The sequence below is a fragment of the Euprymna scolopes genome, chromosome 23 (assembly GCF_053919585.1).
Source record: "Euprymna scolopes isolate OS-2025 chromosome 23, ASM5391958v1, whole genome shotgun sequence".
Taxonomy (NCBI): Eukaryota; Metazoa; Mollusca; class Cephalopoda; order Sepiida; family Sepiolidae; genus Euprymna; species Euprymna scolopes.
The window spans coordinates 104,632,460-104,653,122 of NC_136504.1; the positions used below are offsets into that span (position 1 = coordinate 104,632,460).

A 20,663-nucleotide genomic window follows, 5' to 3' on the forward strand; every position below is an offset into this window, starting at 1 on the left:
GGTGTTTTTTTTTTTCAATTAAATTATAAACTTTATTTGAACTTTTCAACAAACTTTTACAGACATAAAAAATAGACTTTATAGATATTTCATAATATTTTTTTTTAATATATTTAACGGAAAATATCTCGAAAAGAAAAAACACTTCGTTTTTTTAAAATAAAACTTTAATTTTAAAATTTCGATGTTTGAAAAACAGTCCATAATATATATTTCATTATAAAAGTTCTATTTTTGTTTGATAAAAAGAATAAAACAGTTAATAAAATAAATAAACAAAACAATCCATTAAGTTAAAATAAAGACGGTTTGAATAAAACTTATATAAAAAAAAAAAAAAAAAGTTTATTCTTTACGGTTTTGGCTATCCGTAGATAAAAAAAATATGTCTGACGTCACTTCCGTCAAATGGCTTTGTAAACAAAGGAAGGCCAATCTACAGCATTACCAAAATTCGTTTCCTTTACAAAAGCAGATACAGTCAGTCGAAAGCAGATTATAAAACAAAAAGTAAGTATTACTACATAAATTTAGTATCGTTTTCGTCGTATTTGCAGAATACGCGAAAAATATAAGGGAGATAATTACATTTACTAAGCGAATAATTAGAATAAATAAACTGTTTAAAACGTACACAACTGGTTGCTTTTTTAGTTTCAATTATCAAAAAAAAAAAAATAGGGAAACAACAACTTCTTTATCGTCTACGTAAAAATATTTTAAATTTTAAATTAGATAAACAGATTTTTTACTGTTTAGGGTTTAAAGTAAAATATGTCGGGAAAAATGGGCCGAAGAGCGACAGTTCAAGGCGAGCAGGCAAACATCAGGGTTGCAAAAAGAAATACTCTTTTAGCGACTCCACCCCCCAACCGGGTCTAGTATTAACAGTATGAAAAATGCTTGCCGGAACAAGTCAAATGGTCTGGTCTAGTCGCCACGATAAATAAAATTCGACTCGGGAGGAAAGGGAAGAACCTGTTTTATAGGTTTTTAACCACTTCCCACCTCCTTGACCATAATACCATTTGCTTTGCTTCACTCATGTTGGTTCCTTTATCCCCCGATGGATGGATTCACACAACGTAAGCATCTGTGTCAGAAATTGCGTGAAAAATATTGAATAATTCCACCCCGTCTTTCCAAGCTTATAACTCCTCGAAAAATGTAATTCAAGCCCTTTTTTTTTTTTTTTTTTTTCAAATAAAGGAGCAAGGACCAAGGTTTCATTTAAAAAAAACAAAACAAAAAAAAAACAACGTGGTTTTTTTTTTTTTTTTCAAAAAAAGTTTTAAACTTCGGACTTTACAAGTAAATTTCTAAAAATCACTACTTTTTTGTTGTTTTAAATTTGAATACATTATTTATTGATCATTTATCTTCAATTTTTGATATATAACACTTTGGTAAGTAAATTAATCATTTACTTTTTAATAGACATTTCAAAATGGGAGGCGTGAAATCATTCGACTCCCTGTCTTTCCAAGCTTATAACTACTCGAAAAATGTAATTCAAGCCCTATTTTTTTTTTAATTAAAGGAGCAAGGACCAAGGTTTCATTTTAAAAAATAACAAAGGAAAGAAATAAACAACGTGGTTTTTTAAAAAAAAAAAAGGTTTTAAACTTCGAACTTTACAGGTAAAATTCTAAAAAAAACACTTTCTTTTTTAAATTTGAATATATTATTTATTGATCTTTTATCTTCAATTGTGATATATAAAACTTGAGTGAGTAAATTAATTATTTACTTTTTAATAGACACTTGAAAATGGGGGGGGGGCTTGAATAAAAAAAACGTTTGTCTAAAATATCATATTCGGTTTATTGGAAAGAGCATAAAATTTCACATTGACATTGAAAATATCGTAAAAAATTGAATCAATATAAAAATTTTGATAGATTTTTAAAGTTTAAAAATTGAAAAATACTGAGCTCGTAAAATTCAATTAATTTCATTACTGTTTAAAAAAATATATATTTCTATTACTTTTAAAACAACTTTATTAGTTTATTTTGGAAGTATAATCCATAAAGAAAATAAACAACCCACTTTTAACAGAGAAATTTTTCGCTACTAGTGCATTCGTGCTGAAATAATAACGTTATTATTTTAAAAGCCATTCTTAACATGGTGAGGGGAGGGTGTTTTGTACCTATTCTATACTTTTAACTTTACAATTGAATAAAAAAAAAAATAAAACTTTAATTAAACTTGGAAATACGATTTTAAATAGCGCGGATCAGTAAGTGCACTAGCACGAACTTTTCTAACTAAAAGAATAATAAGTTGTGAACTTTTTCAGCGTCCCAAATTCTCTTCATTATTTTTGAGTATTCGCTTAGTAAATGTAGTTATCTCCCTTGCAGTTTTAACTATTCATGCAAACGCGCCTTCTGTTTTTATGTTTTTTTTCTTTCTTTCTTTTAATACAACGAACCATTATACGCGTACGAGTATTCGCGTAGTAAATGTGCATAAGTATTTTTTTTAAGCATTCATGCAAACGTGTCCTTTGTTTGTAGTTGTTTTGATTTGTTTAATTATTTGGTGCTTCTACAGAATTGGAACAAGATTTCGTAGTCGATAAATGGAGTTTTCAGTTAACAAAAAAAAAACAAAAAAAAACAATGCTTTCAACTAATTCTTTTGTCAATTCTAATAATTTACAATGGTAGCTTTCAAATTATGCAGTCGGAATTACCTGAATATTACTGAATTATTAAACAAAACAACTTTAATCGTGTTAGCAGGTGAAAAATTTCCGCCATCTTGTTTAAATCGAAACGGAAAATTAACTTCCCCCTTTTTAATTTTCTTGTGTTTTACGATCATTTTCATCAAATTCTATTTTGATCTTCTTTAATAAATAATTTTCTACCTTATCGGTTTTCGTAATTTTGGGATGTAATCATCAAAAAAAAAAAAAAGTGACGAATATGTAGATACCATTGTTTTCATGTGAAATTCAGTATTACGATTTCTGAAATTTCGTCCCAATAGTGTAGAAGAAGCGCTAATTATTTATTTTCTACAGGGGTACAATCGAACCATTATATGTGTAGCGTTTTCTTGCTGGGGGGGGGGGCTACGAAAAAGTGTACATTTTTACACAGTTTCCACTTCACATTTTTCTTTAAAATGACGACTTTTGCAGGTTTTCAGGTATGTTGAAAATGACGACATCGCATTTAAATTTTCCGCAAATATGTAGTTTTCCGGATATTAAGCAATGCCATTTATAATGTGTGACATCTCTCCCACTGCTACTAATGTGATTTGTGGTTGAGCACTTGACAGAAGTCACTGGGGTTTTAGTTCCAAATCTTGCTGATCAGTTATAAAGATGACAGAACATGTGTCTCTTGATGACTAAACAATTTATGTTAAACTATGAATATAATATCCTATTTATTTCATAATTTATTTTAAGTGGCAAAAATTCTTTCTTGAGAGTTATTTCATACTTGGGTTCAGTAAAATCACTTTAAAAAATACTAAGGTTATTTTAATTTTTGAATATTACTTTCACACGACGTTGGATTGTATTTTTCATTGTTATTTCTTCTTGTTTATTATTATTATTATTATTATTATTCAGGGCTCTATGGACAAATTTATCTTTTGTTGACCTTTGGCAATTAAATATTTTCGTTTACTAGCCAAATAGAAAAGTTACTAGCCAAACCCACATGAATTTTAGAATATGACATCTTCGTTCTGTGACGAGTATGTACATCATAAAGATTTTTCTGTATTTTTTTAATAAGTGTAATTCTAAATATACAACAAATTTTATGTTGATACTTGAAGGTATAAACATTCTAATTACTTCAAATATTTTTTAAACAGCCTTTGTTAAAAAAAAAAAAAAAGAGTATATTGTTCTATTAAACTTTTATTGTTTACATAATTTAACTTTGTTCGTTTTATTAAAAAAAAAAAATTGAAAAGATATTTTTCACTCAGTAGTGAGCTTTGGAAGATTGTCAGTGAAAGAAATGCAATCGGCAAAAGATAAGCATTTCATTATTTCTAGTCGACAGTTTGAAAAATCACCCGCAAATGCGACTGTTTCACTCGCAAATGCGACTGTTTCACTCGCAATGTAGAGCTCTGTTTTTTTTTTTTTTTTTTTTACACAGTGATCACCACTTATCAAGGCCCGGAAGCCACTCAGGGATAAGGGTTATTGCAAGTACATTACGTTAGTGTGGAGATTTGATGAAGTGTTTAATTAGGGGGGCGGTTCATTAGGAATTTGTTAACATTGGACTGGAAAACATCCAAGTTGTAGTCCGGAGGGAAGCAGGCAGACGGAACAGAGTTCCACAGGCGTGCAGTTCTAAGAAAGAAGCCTTGTTCATGGAATCCGCGTTTTGATTTAGGCACAGATATAGAGTGGGGGAAATTTTTCACAGTGGATTCAGCTAGACGGGTGTTTTTCGTGAAAGATTGGCGAGGGGGGACCAGGGATTGGAGTTCAGACGAGCACCTGCCATGAAAATAACGATAAAACAAGGATAGGCTCGCAACGTCTCTTCTGTGTGAGAGAGGTTGCAGGGTAGAGAAAAGGGCATCCCCCCACTAAACCACGAAGTCTATTTTGTACTCTGTCAAGGCATGATAGGCTGTTTTTGGCAGCTCCTGCCCAGATATGGCAACAGTATTCCATCCTTGTTGTTGTTGTTGTTCTTCTTCTTCTTCTTCTTATTATTATTATTATTATTATTATTATTATTATCCCACCTGTTTATTTTATGAACGTTTTTTCCTTCTAGCTATGACTGAAGGTAGTTTCCATGAAAATCGAATAAGGCCTGGTTACGCTTCCACTCTCTAGTCAAGATCCGTAGTGGAGAACACTTGTAACAGTCACTGTTAGTATTGTAGAAGTTTTGGTAAGGCAAGAGAATGCACTCATTTGATTATGAAAACAGTGTTTTCCAAACGAGATGAAATACCAAAACTCTGGTTTGTTAGTAACTTTTTTTTTACTTGTTCTTTACCAGTTTCACCCAATATTGCTACTTTTACTAGAAAGTTTCTTGCCTCCATTTTCTCTTGACGTGTGTACTTGCCTCTAACGTCAATTGTTTTTTACCATCATCAAAACGAACTTTGATGATGTTTGTAGAAAAAACAAAATATTTAGTAGATTCACAAAGTAGATTGCAGGTAAACCCAGTGCAACAAGAAGAGTAATGCTATGAACAATTTCAAAGCAAAAGGGTAAAGTACATGGAACACTATAACTAGCAAGGGTATCTGGCGTTGCCCGGGTGTGCCGAAATGGTGTAGTAAGGAATACCTCAAAAAAAAAGGTGGTAGTGGGGGGGGGGGGATCAAACCCACGGTAGGCAACACGTTTGGAGAGAGGTGTTAAAAAAAAAGTGGTAGTAGGCAAGTTGGCTCGAACATGTAATGCAAAGGAGAAAAAGAAGGTGAAAAAGATGTAATGTCTTAACGGATGCATCCACGGCGCAACTGGAAGTCGCCAACATTGGAATTAAGGCTAGTCAATCTAAAGGAGACAATGACTTGCGAAAATGTAGATGAAAAAAAAGCAACCCCTCCTTGTATAAAAACTGCTGAGTTGAGAGTGAAGGAATTAATGTTTTTGGCTATTTTTTTTATATTTGTCGTCTGAAAGATCGAGGTTTAAAATTATACTGGTTTCGTCATGTTCCAAGATACACACACACACACACACACACACACACATACACATTTTGCCTTTTATATTATAGATAAGAAATGATTATATTTTGTGAATGAGGTACATAGGAGAACGGATTACCTCTTTATCTATTTTAAGGTCACTATCCATGTTTATAATGCAGTTTCGATGCTATTTAAATGTTACTTATAACAATCATCTGGAAGTATGGAAATTTCTGATTTTTTTTTTTCAACGAGTAAACTTTCACCTTTTTCTTTTATGTTTTTAAGTCATAGAAGATAAACTCTTGTGATTATCATAGAGAGGAAATGTTTTTGTTCTATTGGGATACTGGGCACCTTGTTTTCATCAGTTTTCCCTCCAAAAAACACATCATCCTTAACAACCTGAGGATAGCATGTGGTGATATGAAACCCATGATTCTATTTCCCATGCACCTTGCGCAAGGACCCATGGTGCAATGGTTAAAGTACTTGGAAAAATCAGTTGTAAAAGCTGATATACTCCTGAAGTTTAAAGGTTCAATCCTCAATGTGGGCAACCGAAAAATACAATTGCGAGTTACTTAGGACCTCTATCCAGTCATGGCTGTCGAAACAAGAGTATGTTACCCCTGTGAAGTAAATAAAGGGTTCCACTCGAAATTCTGTCCAAATTCCCAAGTTCAACAGAAACATTCCTGAGTTCGACAAGATACACCTAAAGAAGGTCAGAGGTTACATCGACCAAAACGTTGTGAAAATCACACTCAATATGAGAACAGCAGTCTAATGAATCAAAATAATACAAATACAACAAACTAAATTTGTCAGAAAATATTTTGTCCCTAAAACGGGAGAGTGTATTTTTAAACCATTTGATCCTACTCCGAATTAAAAGTCATTTTTAGTACTTTAATGCCATACTGTAGTACATTAGTGTAAACTACAAAACCAATATCAATAGATAAGCTGATTCTTAAGCAAGAATTTAGATGACAAAAGTTATAATAGTAAATATTGGACTACAATGCAAAGGACAGTTCTTCAAGTAGGTTATCTTGTGAGAGAAAACCCTACCATTAGAAACGATGACAAATTTAAAGGTTAGAATTACTAGTTTTATTAGAGAAGATAAACAGCTGATTAAGTAATAATTTAATCATGAACAAGTAATTATAATAGAAAAAAATGGTACAGCAGGTTGGGTTAAAATTGTAAAAATATCTCTACAACAACCAAATTTCCAAATAGACAAATTAAATTTGGAGCTAAATTTAGCAAGTCAGATAGTTTCGTCCAATCCATATTCTAAATCACCTAATCCTATACCTTTTTTCTGCCTAATTTTTATAACTGAACATTTTTGTCTAGCCAATAAGTTAAAAAAATGTAAGTAATATAACATGTGGCTGTAGCCGAGATTGAACTCACTACACGAGTTTGTAGCGTAAATTCAAATATTGTCGGTAGCTGAATACTTGATGCTTTGCCAGGGTTTATCAAGGTTATTTTATTGTGACGCCATCACTAGATGGGTTGACTTCCACGGCTTAAGAGAAGCTCATCTACCCTGTAGTGGATAGAATGTGCCAGTTTATCAACCTGATATTTTACCTCCCGATACATATAGTGCCTTGCCTTCCCAAATGGTCACTCACCTGGTACTGTCCAGGCTCAACGTTGCTTAACTTCGGTGATCTGGCAAGAACTGGTGTGTCAACGTGATTGTGCCGTACTCTATTTAGGGTTACTAATTTTCAACCATTGCTTTGAATATGTGTCCATTCCTTTTTTTTTACATAGGCATCACCACTTACCAAGGCCCAAGACCACTCGAGGATAAGGGTTAAGAGTGTATAGTAATCAATTGAGCAATATAGTAATTGTTAGTAATAGAAATTAGGAAAATTTGTTAACTAAGTGGAACAGCTCATCAAGAACTTGTTCAAGTTGGATTTGAAGACAACCAGATTGTAGTCAGCTGGAAAGCAGGAGAATGTAAGACAGTTCCACAGGCGTGCAGTTCTAAGAAAGAAGCTTTTTTCATGGAATCTACGTTTAGGTTTAGGCACAGATAAAGTGTGAGGGGAATTATTGATAGTGTTTTCAGCTAGACGAGTGTTTCTTGTGAAAGTTTGACAAGAGGGGACAATAGATTGAAGCTCAGTCGAATACTTGCCATGAAAATAACGATAAAGCAGAGACAAACTCGCAACATCTCTTCTGTGAGATAGAGGTTGCAGAGAAGAGAAAAGGACATCTATGAAGCTACGAAGTCTATTTTGAACTCTATCAAGGCAGGACAGGTCCTTTCCAGCAGCTCCTGCTCAAATGTGGCAACAGTACTCCATCCTTGGACGTACATGGCTCTTATATAGATAGAGAAGTGCATCAGCAGTAAAATATCTACTGGATCGATAGAAGGATCCTACTATTTTTCCAGCGGCCTTGGCGACAAATTTAATGTACATGTTCCATTTCAGATCAGGAGTAAAGGTCAAGCCCTGAAGCTTATCAAAACATTTTCCCTCATATTTACTAAAGAGTGTGTTGTCATCAACAAATGTACCCATTTCGGATGCAATTTTATCAGGGAGGTCGTTTAAAATAGAATATCAGGATAATCTGATAAGAGAGCAATAGAAAAAAAATGCTTTAGGAAACATTGTCCAACTGGCAAACGCTAATGTGTTAATTGTAATCAAATATTCTTTAACACAAGCAATTCATTCTTTATATTATACTACATTAAGAATTTATTTTGAATTATTTTGTATGTCATGGATTAATAGTTTTTAGTTGAAAAAAAAAACAAAATTCATTCCTTTTTTTAACAGTATTGTATGAAAATGTACGCATTTTATTTGTAATTTAATCAGTAATGAATTAGTAAAATTTTTAAGAAGAATAAACATAAGGAATTCAATTTTATTGCATGCGATGTATTTTTATGTTTATATTTGCAGAATCTGCAGCAATGTTGGATTTAAATGGATATTCATTCGTTTGTTGACTTGAAAGGCATAAATATTTTTTAAATATCATATCATATATATCTGCAATATATATATATATATATATATATATATATATATATATTAGTAAAACTTTTAATAAGGATAAACAAATTCCATTTTACCACACGAAAAGTACTTTTTTAATTTTTATGTTTGCTGTATCAGCAGCAATCAAAAGAATTCTGAATGGATTTTCATTTTGTTGCTGACTTGAAAGACAAACGTTTTAAAATATCTGCATTATCATACATCATATATATATATATCAATGTCATTTATATCAATATCATTTATATCAATATCATTTATATCAATATTATTTATATCAATATTATTTATATCAATATCATTTATATCAATATTATTTATATCAATATCATTTATATCAATATCATTTATATCAATATCATTTATATCAATATTATTTATATCAATATTATTTATATCAATATCATTTATATCAATATTATTTATATCAATATCATTTATATCAATATTATTTATATCAATATTTATATCAATATTATTTATATCAGTATTATTTATATCAATATTTTTTATATCAATGTCATTTATATCAATATCATTTATATCAGTATTATTTATATCAGTATTATTTATATCAATATTATTTATATCAGTATTATTTATATCAATATATTTTGCAATATCAATATCATATATCAATATCATTTATATCAATATTATTGCAATATCAATATCATTTATATCAATATTATTTATATCAGTATTATTTATATCAATATTATTTATATCAGTATTATTTATATCAATATATTTTGCAATATCAATATCATATATCAATATCATTTATATCAATATTATTGCAATATCAATATCATTTATATCAATATTATTTATATCAATATTATTGCAATATCAATATCATGTATCAATATTATTGCAATATCCATATATATCAATATTATTGCAATATATATATCATTTATATCAATATTATTTCAATATCAATATCATGTATCAATATTATTGCAATATCCATATATATCAATATTATTGCAATATATATATTATTTATATCAATATTATTGCAACATCTATATCATTTATATCAATATTATTGCAATATCTATATCATTTATGTCAATATTATTGCAATATCAATATCATGTATCAATATTATTGCAATATCCATATATATCAATATTATTGCAATATCAATATCATATATTAATAGTTGCAATATAAATATCATATATCAATAGTTGCAATATCAATATCATTTATATCAATATTATTGCAATATCAATATCATATATATCAATAGTTGCAATATCATATCATATATCAATATTTTTGCAATATCAATATCATCATTATCAATATTATTGCAATATCATATCATATGTCAATAGTTGCAATATCAATATCATCATATATCAATATTATTGCAATATCAATATCATTTATATCAATATTATTGCAATATCATATCATATGTCAATAGTTGCAATATCAATATCATCATATATCAATATTATTGCAATATCAATATCATTTATATCAATATTATTGCAATATCATATCATATATCAATAGTTGCAATATCAATATCATTTATATCAATATTATTGCAATATCATATCATATATCAATAGTTGCAATATCAATATCATTTATATCAATATTATTGCAATATCAATATCATATGTCAATAGTTGCAATATCAATATCATTTATATCAATATTATTTCAATATCATATATATCGGCAATGTATCATATATATTCCCTGGAGTTGAAATTTCTGGAAGTAAAGAAATCATAGTCTATTGAAGCAAATGACGTGAAAATATATAACATTGCAGATTATGCAGATAAGGCGGCAATATAATCCATCATATAAAAGTGAAAATGTTTGTGTGTGTGTTCATTTTTTTCGTATGTCTGCCAAAGGCTTTTTTGTGGGGAGTCGGTCGTGAGGGGCTCATAGTTTCTTAGAACTTTTTATATACTGTCTAGATTATAATATGTCCGATTTACGAAACGACATCATAAATGTCTTTTATTTCAGCGCCTTTTATGTTACAAAATTCGCGCTGTGATTTCATTTTCTCTACTACTACTACTACTACTACTACTACTACTACTACTACTATTATGGCGTGATGTTTGTCCTAGAAAACAACATGATGTTCAACCATCTGCTTTTTTTTAATGTTTATTTTCAACTGTCCTCAATTCCCTGCCCTCGTAGTATCGTGCTAAGTCATCAGGCTATTCACCAAAAGGCTTTGGGTTCGAGTCTACCTCCCTCTCGAAACTTTTTTTTTGTCTTTTTAGCCAGGTAAAGCCGGGCACCCCTGCTAGTCTATCATAAAAACAATGATAAATCGGAAAAAATCAGGATGATCTATTTTACTAGAGAAGATTTATAAACCAAATCGCAAAATATGTTTGGTCTAAATCTTCCTAATCTGATAACGTTGTCTGCTTAAGTTTTGTAAATTCAACATTTTTGTGCATCCAATAAGTTAAAATAACTGAAGAAAGCCATATTAAAGATTTGTTTAATTGTTTACATTGGGAAACATTTGTCAAACTGATAAACGAAATGTGCTAAATGAACACATATCTAAAGAAATGGCAGAAACACTAGACGATGACCTCCAATCTGTAGTGGAATGGGCACAAAAATGGATGGTCACATTCAATGCCGCCAAGACTAAACTAGTTTCATTCAATAATTACAAGAAACCTTCTCTACCACCTATAGCAATGGCCAACGACTCTTTATCTGAAAGTACATCTTTAAAACCCTTTGGCCTAAACTACTCGACAAACCCGACAGGCTGCTAAATCCCACCTCCACACTGTAGAGATCCCTAGATGTAAAAGATCTTTCTACTCCAGTAGTTTTTTCCCCAGAACCGCTAGACTTTGGAATTCCATTCCAGGTCCCTGCTTCCCCAACTGTACTGACGTGCAGAAGTTCAAGTGCAACGTGAACCAACATCTTGCTGCCCAAATCCCCACATAGTACCCCAGTAGTTGTTGCCCCTGATAGTAGCCCCCTACACCAAAGTGGCAATGTGCTTTGTTTGGGGTGAAAATGTAATTTAAAAAAAAACTCTAACTGGTAGTAAAAAAAATCAATAAAATGTGTATTTTTTAATGCAAAAAAACATCATTCCTTATTTTATATTACATGAAAAAAATAATTACCATTATTATTAGTAATGATTTTTTATTTCAGTTATTAAAACACAATATTGTTTGAATATATCGTTAAGTTAGTCATTTAGAACTGCATTGAAGCTTCACCACTCACCCATTTTTCGAACAAATTTCAAACAATTATTACAGTTTATAGATCACCTTCTCAGCTATATTGCGAAAAAAACATTTTAAATTTTCGTTCAGTAAAACAAAAGTTATGATGAATTTACTGCCGTTCAAAATCATAAAATATGTAACGAGGTGAGCGGCGTTTTTTATGACTGGTTACTATAGCAACCATGTTGCTTCAGTGACTACTGTTGCTACTAATTCACTGCTGACATGAAAAGAGAAGTAACAAGTGAAACAGAATTAAAGCATGAAAGGGAGATAATTGGAGGATTTTATTGAAAGCAGACGAGTGCCATACGTTGTTACTGAATATGTGTTTATGGGGACAAAAAATAAAACTGAAATTAAACAAAGAACAAGTGAATTCATTGGAAGCCTGGAAAAATCATGAATCACAATAGAAAAATGCGAGCATGAAAAGTAATATGGTCAAGCTTAAACATGGAAAAGTAAAGGACTAGTTGTTAAAACTGGAAAGGAAAGGAAAAGATATTCTAGTAAAAAATATAATAAATCTATAACTTATAATATTGCAGCATTAAGAATTTTTTTTAATTCAATTTATAACATTATATACTTAATTCTTAATGCTGGAATATTTTAAGTTATAAATTTATTACATTTTTACTAGAATATCTTGTCCTTTTCTTTTCCAGTTTTAACAACTAATCCTTTACTTACTTAACCATATTATTTTTCATGCTCGCATTTTTCTATTGTAATTACAGATATTTCAATTAAATATCTGAAAGAAAATTCATTCATTTTGTTAACAGAAAATCAGTAATGAATTTGTTGAGATTTTAATAAGAATCAAGATAATTTTATTTTACCAAATCAAATATATTTAAAAAAAATTTTATTTGGAGAATCAGCAGCAATCGAAAGAAATACATCATTGGATTTGAATGGATATTCGTTTTCTTGTTGACTTGAAACATGTAAATATTTTAAAATATATGCAATATCATATATATCTGCAATATATCACATATATATTACCTGGAATTAGAATTTCTGGAAGTAAAGAAATCATAGTCTATTGAAGCACATGACATGAAAATATATAACATTTCAGAAACCAACAATGAATAACAATCAGCACCAAGCAATAACAATCAATAACAATCAGTAACAAGCAATAACAATCAATAACAAGCAATAACAATCAGTAACAATCGATAACAATCAGTAACAAGCATAACAATCAATAACAAGACATAGCAATGAATAACAATCAGTAACAATGAATAACAATCAATAACAAGCAATAACAATCAATAACAAGCAATGACAATCAATAACAATAACAAGCAATAGCAATCAGTAACAATGAATAACAATAAATAACAATCAGTAACAAGCAATAACAATCAATAACAAGCAAGAATGATCAGTAACAAGCAATAACAATGAATAACAATCAGTAACAATAACAATCAGCAACAAGCAATAACAATGAATAACAATAATTAACAATCAATAACAAGCAATAATCAGTAACAAGCAATAACAATGAATAAACAAGCAATAACAATCAGTAACAAGCAATAAATATCAGTAACAAGCAATAACAATCAATAACAAGCAATAGCAATCAGTAACAATCAATAACAATCAGTAACAAGCAATAACAATGAATAACAAGCAATAACAATCAGTAACAATCGATAACAAGCAATAACAATCGATAACAAGCAATAACAATCGATAACAAGCAATAACAATCAATAACAAGCAATAACAAGCAATAACAAGCAATAGCAATGAATAACAAGCAATAACAATCAGTAACAACGAATAGCAATCAATAACAAGCAATAACTATGAATAACAATCAATAACTATGAATACCAATCAATAACAATCAATAACAAGCAATAACAAGCAATAACAATCAATAAAAATCAGTAACAATCAATAACAAGCAATAACAATGAATAACAATCAATAACAAGCAATAACAAGCAATAACAATCAGTAACAATCAATAACAATTAATAACACGCAATAACAATGAATAACAAGCAATTACAATCAATAAAAATCAGTAACAATCAATAACAAGCAATAGCAATGAATAACAATCAATAACACGCAATAACAATCAATAACAATCAAGAACAAGCAATAACAATCAAGAACAAGCAGTAACAATCAGTAACAAGCAATAACAATCAATAACAAGCAATAAAAACCAATAACAATGATTAACAAGCAATAACAATCAGTAACAATCAATAACAAGCAATAACAATCAGTAACAATGAATAACAATCAATAACAGTGAATAACAATCAATGACAATGAATAACAATCAATAACAAGCAATAACAATCAATAACAAGCAAAACTACAGAAAAAAAGAAACACAACATTGTTGTATCATATACGTGTATTATTATATATGCTTTCTGTATACGTAAATCAAATATGCGAATAGACGATATAAACAATATTCTATTTTTCCTTTGTGTAAAAGTCAGTTTTGACTGAACTGAAATAAAACCAAAACAAAGGAACAAACTACTGTCTTGTAAAGTATGTGGTTCTTCTTGTACAAAAAGTAAAATTTGTTACGATATATATAAAAACATACAGGGGAGAACTTGAATTCCTACTAGACACTGTCCTCGAGTGTCTAAGGTCTGTCTGTACAGGGGTTTGTTAGAACAACCTGACATGAGGATACTTTTTCCATAAAAGTAAATCCTGACCAAATATTCAAAATCACATAGTATTCGCTGTCCAAATAAGATCTCCTCACTATGGCTAACCCACATTAGCTTTTTGAAGGAATAGTGCACCTTCTCCAAGTAATATTACATCAAGTAATAGCACAAAGCTGGATACTCCACCAGACTAGATAAATTCTTGTCCTGGAATCCAGTAAGACCAAGAGACCAAAACGAAAGATATACTACAATATATGAAAATCGTTAATTGGGGAGAGGAAAATTATGTTCTCAATTTCTTTACTAACTCAGTGTTTGAGAGATAAAGAAGATAAATGGAACATTCGAATATCTATGTATCTCATATAGAGTTCAAGTGTTAGCCCCGGGCAGGGGGTCCCTTGATTTCTGAGAACTTCGACTGAAGTAAAATAAAACAAAAAAAAAAGAGGCAAACCATATTCTTGTGAATATGTAGCTTTTGTTTTATGTAGAATGTACATTTGTTGAGTCATTTGCTAACCTATAGATGGGGACAAACTATATTTTTGTGAATATGTGGGGGGTTACTCATAAATCATATTCGTTGAGTCATATTCGAATGCATACAAAAGTCAAACATCGCCTGCAGACAGTGAAAATATTGCACAAGAGTAGGGCAGCTAAAACATGTAGCCAGTGAACTCAAAGGCAAGATTTTATTTTGAATTTTATCAATAATGAATTAAAGTTTTTAATAAGAATTAATAAGAAATTCAATTTTTATTACATAAACAATTTTTTTATATTGCAGAATCTGAAGCAATCAAAAGAAATATGTGAACTAAAATGAAACTCAAAGAAAGTGACAGCAACATGGTTGTATCATGTGCATTATGCAGAAGTACACATTGCGTTATATGCAGACACATATAGGGGACAAACAATATTCTTGTGAAGTATGTGGTTCTTCTTTTATGCCGATGTCCAATATGTCATTATGTAATGATTTTTTATTTCAATTATTACAGATATTTCAGTTAAATATCGGAAAGAGAAAATTTATTCATTTTGTGAACAGAAATACTTTTTATGTTTTGAATTTAATCAATAACAACTTTGTGGAGATTTTAATACAAAGCAATATAAGGAATTCGATTTTTACTACATCAAATGTATTTTTTAACATTTGTTTTTATTTGCAGAATCTATAGCAATCAAAATAAATCCATTGTTGAATTTGAGTAGATATTCATTTCATTGTTTACTTGAAAGAAATAAACATTTAAAACATATTTGCAATATCATATCATACATCTATTGCAATATCATATCATATATCATACATCAATATTATTGCAATATCATATCATATATCAATATTATTGCAATATCATATATATCAATATTATTGCAATATCATATCATATATCAATATTATTGCAATATCATCAATATTATTGCAATATCATATATATCAATATTTGCAATATCATATTATATATCAATATTATTGCAATATAAATATCATATATCAATAAGTTGCAATATCAATATCATTTATATCAATATTATTGCAATATAATATATATCTGCAATATATCATATATATTACCTGGAGTTGAAATTTCTTGAAGTAAAGAAATCATAGTCTATTGAAGCGTGTGAAAATATATAACATTTCAGAGACGAATATTCAATAACAAAAAGAACCACAGAAGAAAATAAACACAACATTGTTGTATCATACATGTCTATTATGAATGGATCTGTATTCCTTTGTTGAACTGAAATATTTGTAAATGTTTTTACATATTTGAAATGTCTTTCATATAAATTCTTTTAAGTTGAAATTTCTAGAAGCAAAGCAATTATAATCTTGTATATACCCATGAATCTTTTTTCTTTTCATCAAATTAAATTTGAAAAAATATATCGAAACATTTCAAAGACCAACAGTGTAGAGTTTTTTTTTTACATAGGTGTCACCATTTATCAAGGCCCAGAGGCCACTCCAGGATAAAGGTTAAAGAGTGTACAGTAGTCAATCGGACAATATTGAAGTAATTATTAGTAGTGGAAATTTAGAAAATAGATTACTTAAGGAGAACGGATAATAAAGAACTTGTTTACGTTGGACTTGAAGATGACCATATTGTAATCAGCTGGAAAGCAGGCAAATGGAAGAGAGAAAGAAGCTTTGTTCATGGAAGCTATGGTTAGGTTTAGGCAAAGATAAAGAGTGGGGGAAATTATTGATAATGTTTTCAGCTAGACGAGTGTTTCTCATAAAAGTTTGGTGAGGGGGGCTATAGATGAGCACTTGCAAGGAAAATAACAATAAAGCATACTTCACAAGAAAAGGGCAAGGAGTTTGAAAGATGGACTCTCAGATAAAGAGTCGTTGGCCATTGCTATGGATGGTAGAGAGGGTTTATTGTAACAGAGACAGTTAAAAACAGAATGATCAGGGGTGTAATAGGTGCAATTAAAACAAGAAGTGTCGAGGGTGTAATAGAGGCAATTAAAACAAGAATGGTTAAGGGTTAAATAAAGGCAATTAAAACAAGGTAGGGTAAGAGAATTCGATTGTGAACAAATAATTATAACAGGAAAACTGATGCAGCAGAAAATGGAGTTTAGTTTATATTACATAAAAAATGTATTGCCATATTTTGTATGTCATTGATTATTTTTTGTTTAATATCTGAAAAAATAACATTCATTTTTTTTAACAGACCAGTATTGTATAAAAATATATGTACTTTATTTTGAATTCATCAATAAAAAAGTGTTTACTAAGAATAAACATGTGAAATTCAATCTTACAACACATAAAATGTATTTTTGTAATGTTTATATTTGCAGAATATACAGCAATCAAACGATATCCATCATTGAATTTGAACGAATTTCCATTCATTTGTTGACTTGAAATATGCAAACGTTTTACAATATTTGAGAAGTTCTTTATATAAATTTCCTGAAGTTGAAATTTCTAGAAGTAGAGAAATTGTAGTCTTGTCAACCATGTTTTTTTGTCATCAAATTACATTTGGTCAAAAAATATCAAAACATTTCAAAGTGAAGAGGAAGCAGAAACAAAAGGAAAAACACAACATTATTGGATTTGTTTTTATCTGACTTTTTCCTGCAAAGTCATTTTTTCTTGGTGCAAAGTTAAACATTATGGAAGACTTGCGAAGACTGACCTGCTTCCTGTGAAGTATCTGGTTGTTCTCTCTAACAGAAGTCACATTTGTAGCATTATAGGCAAACAAATATGGCAGACAAGCCACATTCTTGTGAAATATGTGGTTCTTCTTTTAAACAGAAGGCAACTTTGTTGAATCACATTCGAACACACACAGGAGACAAACCATATTCTTGTGAAGTATGTGGTACTTCTTTTTCACAAAAATCAGGTATGTTGCAACATATTCAAACACATACAGGAGAAAAACCACATAATTGTGAAATATGTGGTTCTTCTTTTAAACGGAAGGCGAATTTGTTATCTCATATGAAAAGACATACAGGAGACAAACCACATTCTTCTGAAGTATGTGGTTCTTTTACAGAGAAGTCAAATTTGTTACAATATACGCAAAAACATACTGTACTCAAGCCACATTCTTGTGAATTATGTGATTTAACTTTTACACATAAGTTACATTTATTGAATCATATGAAAGAACATACGGTACACAAGCCACATTCTTGTGAAGCATGTGGGTCTGCTTTTACATGGAAGTCAAATTTGTTGCAACATATGCGGACACATACAGACAAAAAATTACACTCTTGTGCAGTGTGTGGATCTACATTTACAACGAAGTCAGCTTTGTTGCGTCATATGCGCATACATACTGGAGAAAAACCACATTCTTGTGATCTATGTGGCTCTTCCTTTACAGAGAAGTCAAATTTGCTGCAGCATATTCAAACACATATGACAGAAAAAACACATTCTTGTGAAATATGTGGTTCTTCTTTTAAACAGAAATCAACTTTGTTGCAACATTTGCAAACACACATGGGAGACAAACCACATCATTGTGAAGTATGTGGTTCTTCTTTTACAAGGAAGGCAACTTTATTGAATCATATGAAAACACATACAGGTGATGAACCACATTCTTGTATAGTATGTGGTTCTTCTTTTACACAGAAGTCAAATTTGTTACACCACATGCGAACGCATACAGGAGAGAAACCACATCGTTGTGAAGTATGTGGTTCTTCTTTTACAACGACTTCATCTTTGTTTCGTCATATACGCATACATACTGGAGAAAAACCACATCGTTGTGAAATATGTGGTTCTTCTTTTACACAAAAGTCAAGTTTGTCGAATCACATACAAACACACTCAGGAGAGAAACCATATTCTTGTGAAGTATGCGGTTCTACTTTTAGACAGAAGGCAAATTTATTGCAGCATATGCGAACACATACAGGAGAAAAGCCACATAATTGTGAAGTATGTGGTTCTTCTTTTGCACAGAAGGCACATTTATTGCAGCATATGAAAACACATCCGGGATTCAAACCATATTCTTGTGAAGTATGTGGCTCTTCTTTTACACAGAAGTCAAATTTGTTGCAGCATATACAGACACATACAGGAGACAAACCACATCATTCATCTATGAGACCAAGCTGTAGCGAAATATAGATAGCAGTCATAAAAGAGCCTATGTCTATTGTTAAAAATACTCTCAGAGATAAATGTAATAAGTAGAGACAGAACAAAACATTACAAATGAATATATTTGTATTTAGTTGTGTTATAGCAGGGTTTGCACTGACTTGAAAAGCCCTTGAATTTTTACTTTAGCCTTTAAAGACCTTATTTCTATTATTACCTTGAAAAATTCTTGAAAATATGGGAAATGTTTTGAAAAGGCCTTGAAAGATTTATCCTTTATGTCCAGTAAAAATTTGTGTCGAAATATTTAAAATAAAATCTAAATAAATACTATTAAATTATTTAAGTATTAATAAAAAATATCGTTAAAAAGATTTTTTTAATATTGAAAATAAAATAAAAATACAGTTTTCTGAAATTGCATAGTAGTATTGTAGAATACAAGAGTTATGTCCCTTTGTGAGGATTTAGATCTTCCTCTATTTTTGCTTTCATTTATAATTTAATTTGAGGGGGGGTACAAGAGGAGAGGAGTAGTGACGGTCTTTATAAACAGAAATTCCCCCCCCCCTTTAAAATATAATTTGCGCAGTTCAGACACTCCAATGGCGACGTGAAGTTTTTGGATCACTGTGGATTGTAAAACAACCCCCAAATTTTGTCTTGAAACTTTGAATTTTATCTGGAGAAGGTCTTGAAAAACTTTGAAAAGTCCGTGAAAATCTGTACAAACCCTGTATAGCACGGTAGATTATCAAATAGTAAAAGCTTTTTCAAGTTAGAAAATATTTGGTTTATAATTCTTTAACATTTCTAAAATAACTCTACATGATAACATGCATGAATTATAATAGAAATATGATAAAATTATTAAGTACGACTATGGCGTGGCGGACTTCCTGTGTTCACTATAAATGAACTGATCCATACACAATAAATACTGAAAAACAAAGGTATAAGGCAGGAGCTGATATCTGGTGCACTAACCTGGATGAACAACCCTCACTTTTGTATGCTCTCGTCAATACATTTTGTTACTTTATTCATGTGTTCTGTTTTCCTTGAATATTTATTAATCTGTTTAAGGAGTCCTTAAACAGATTAATAAATATTTATTAATCTGTTTAATTAATAAATATTCAGATTTTTTTAAAGTTTAATAATTAGTCATGTACAATTTCATAAGTCATACTGTTGTATATTGGTTTATATTGGAGGAGATAATATATTAAAACGTGTCATGTGTTATCTAGTGGATGTAAGATATTGTTCTTTTAACAGACAGATAATAAACGTATAAATCGTATGTATGTTGTTTAGCTAGGAGGACATGATATTGATGTGT

At 30.1% G+C, this 20,663-nt stretch overlaps 1 long non-coding RNA gene across 1 annotated transcript; it reads left to right on the forward strand.

Moving 5' to 3' along the window:
- The first annotated feature begins 402 nt into the window (after positions 1-402).
- LOC145246112 (uncharacterized) lies at positions 403-20,360 on the forward strand. The gene is made up of 3 exons (XR_013863096.1): positions 403-510; positions 15,482-15,626; positions 17,536-20,360. It is a non-coding gene; the product is annotated as an uncharacterized LOC145246112 (long non-coding RNA).
- Positions 20,361-20,663: the final 303 nt, after the last annotated feature.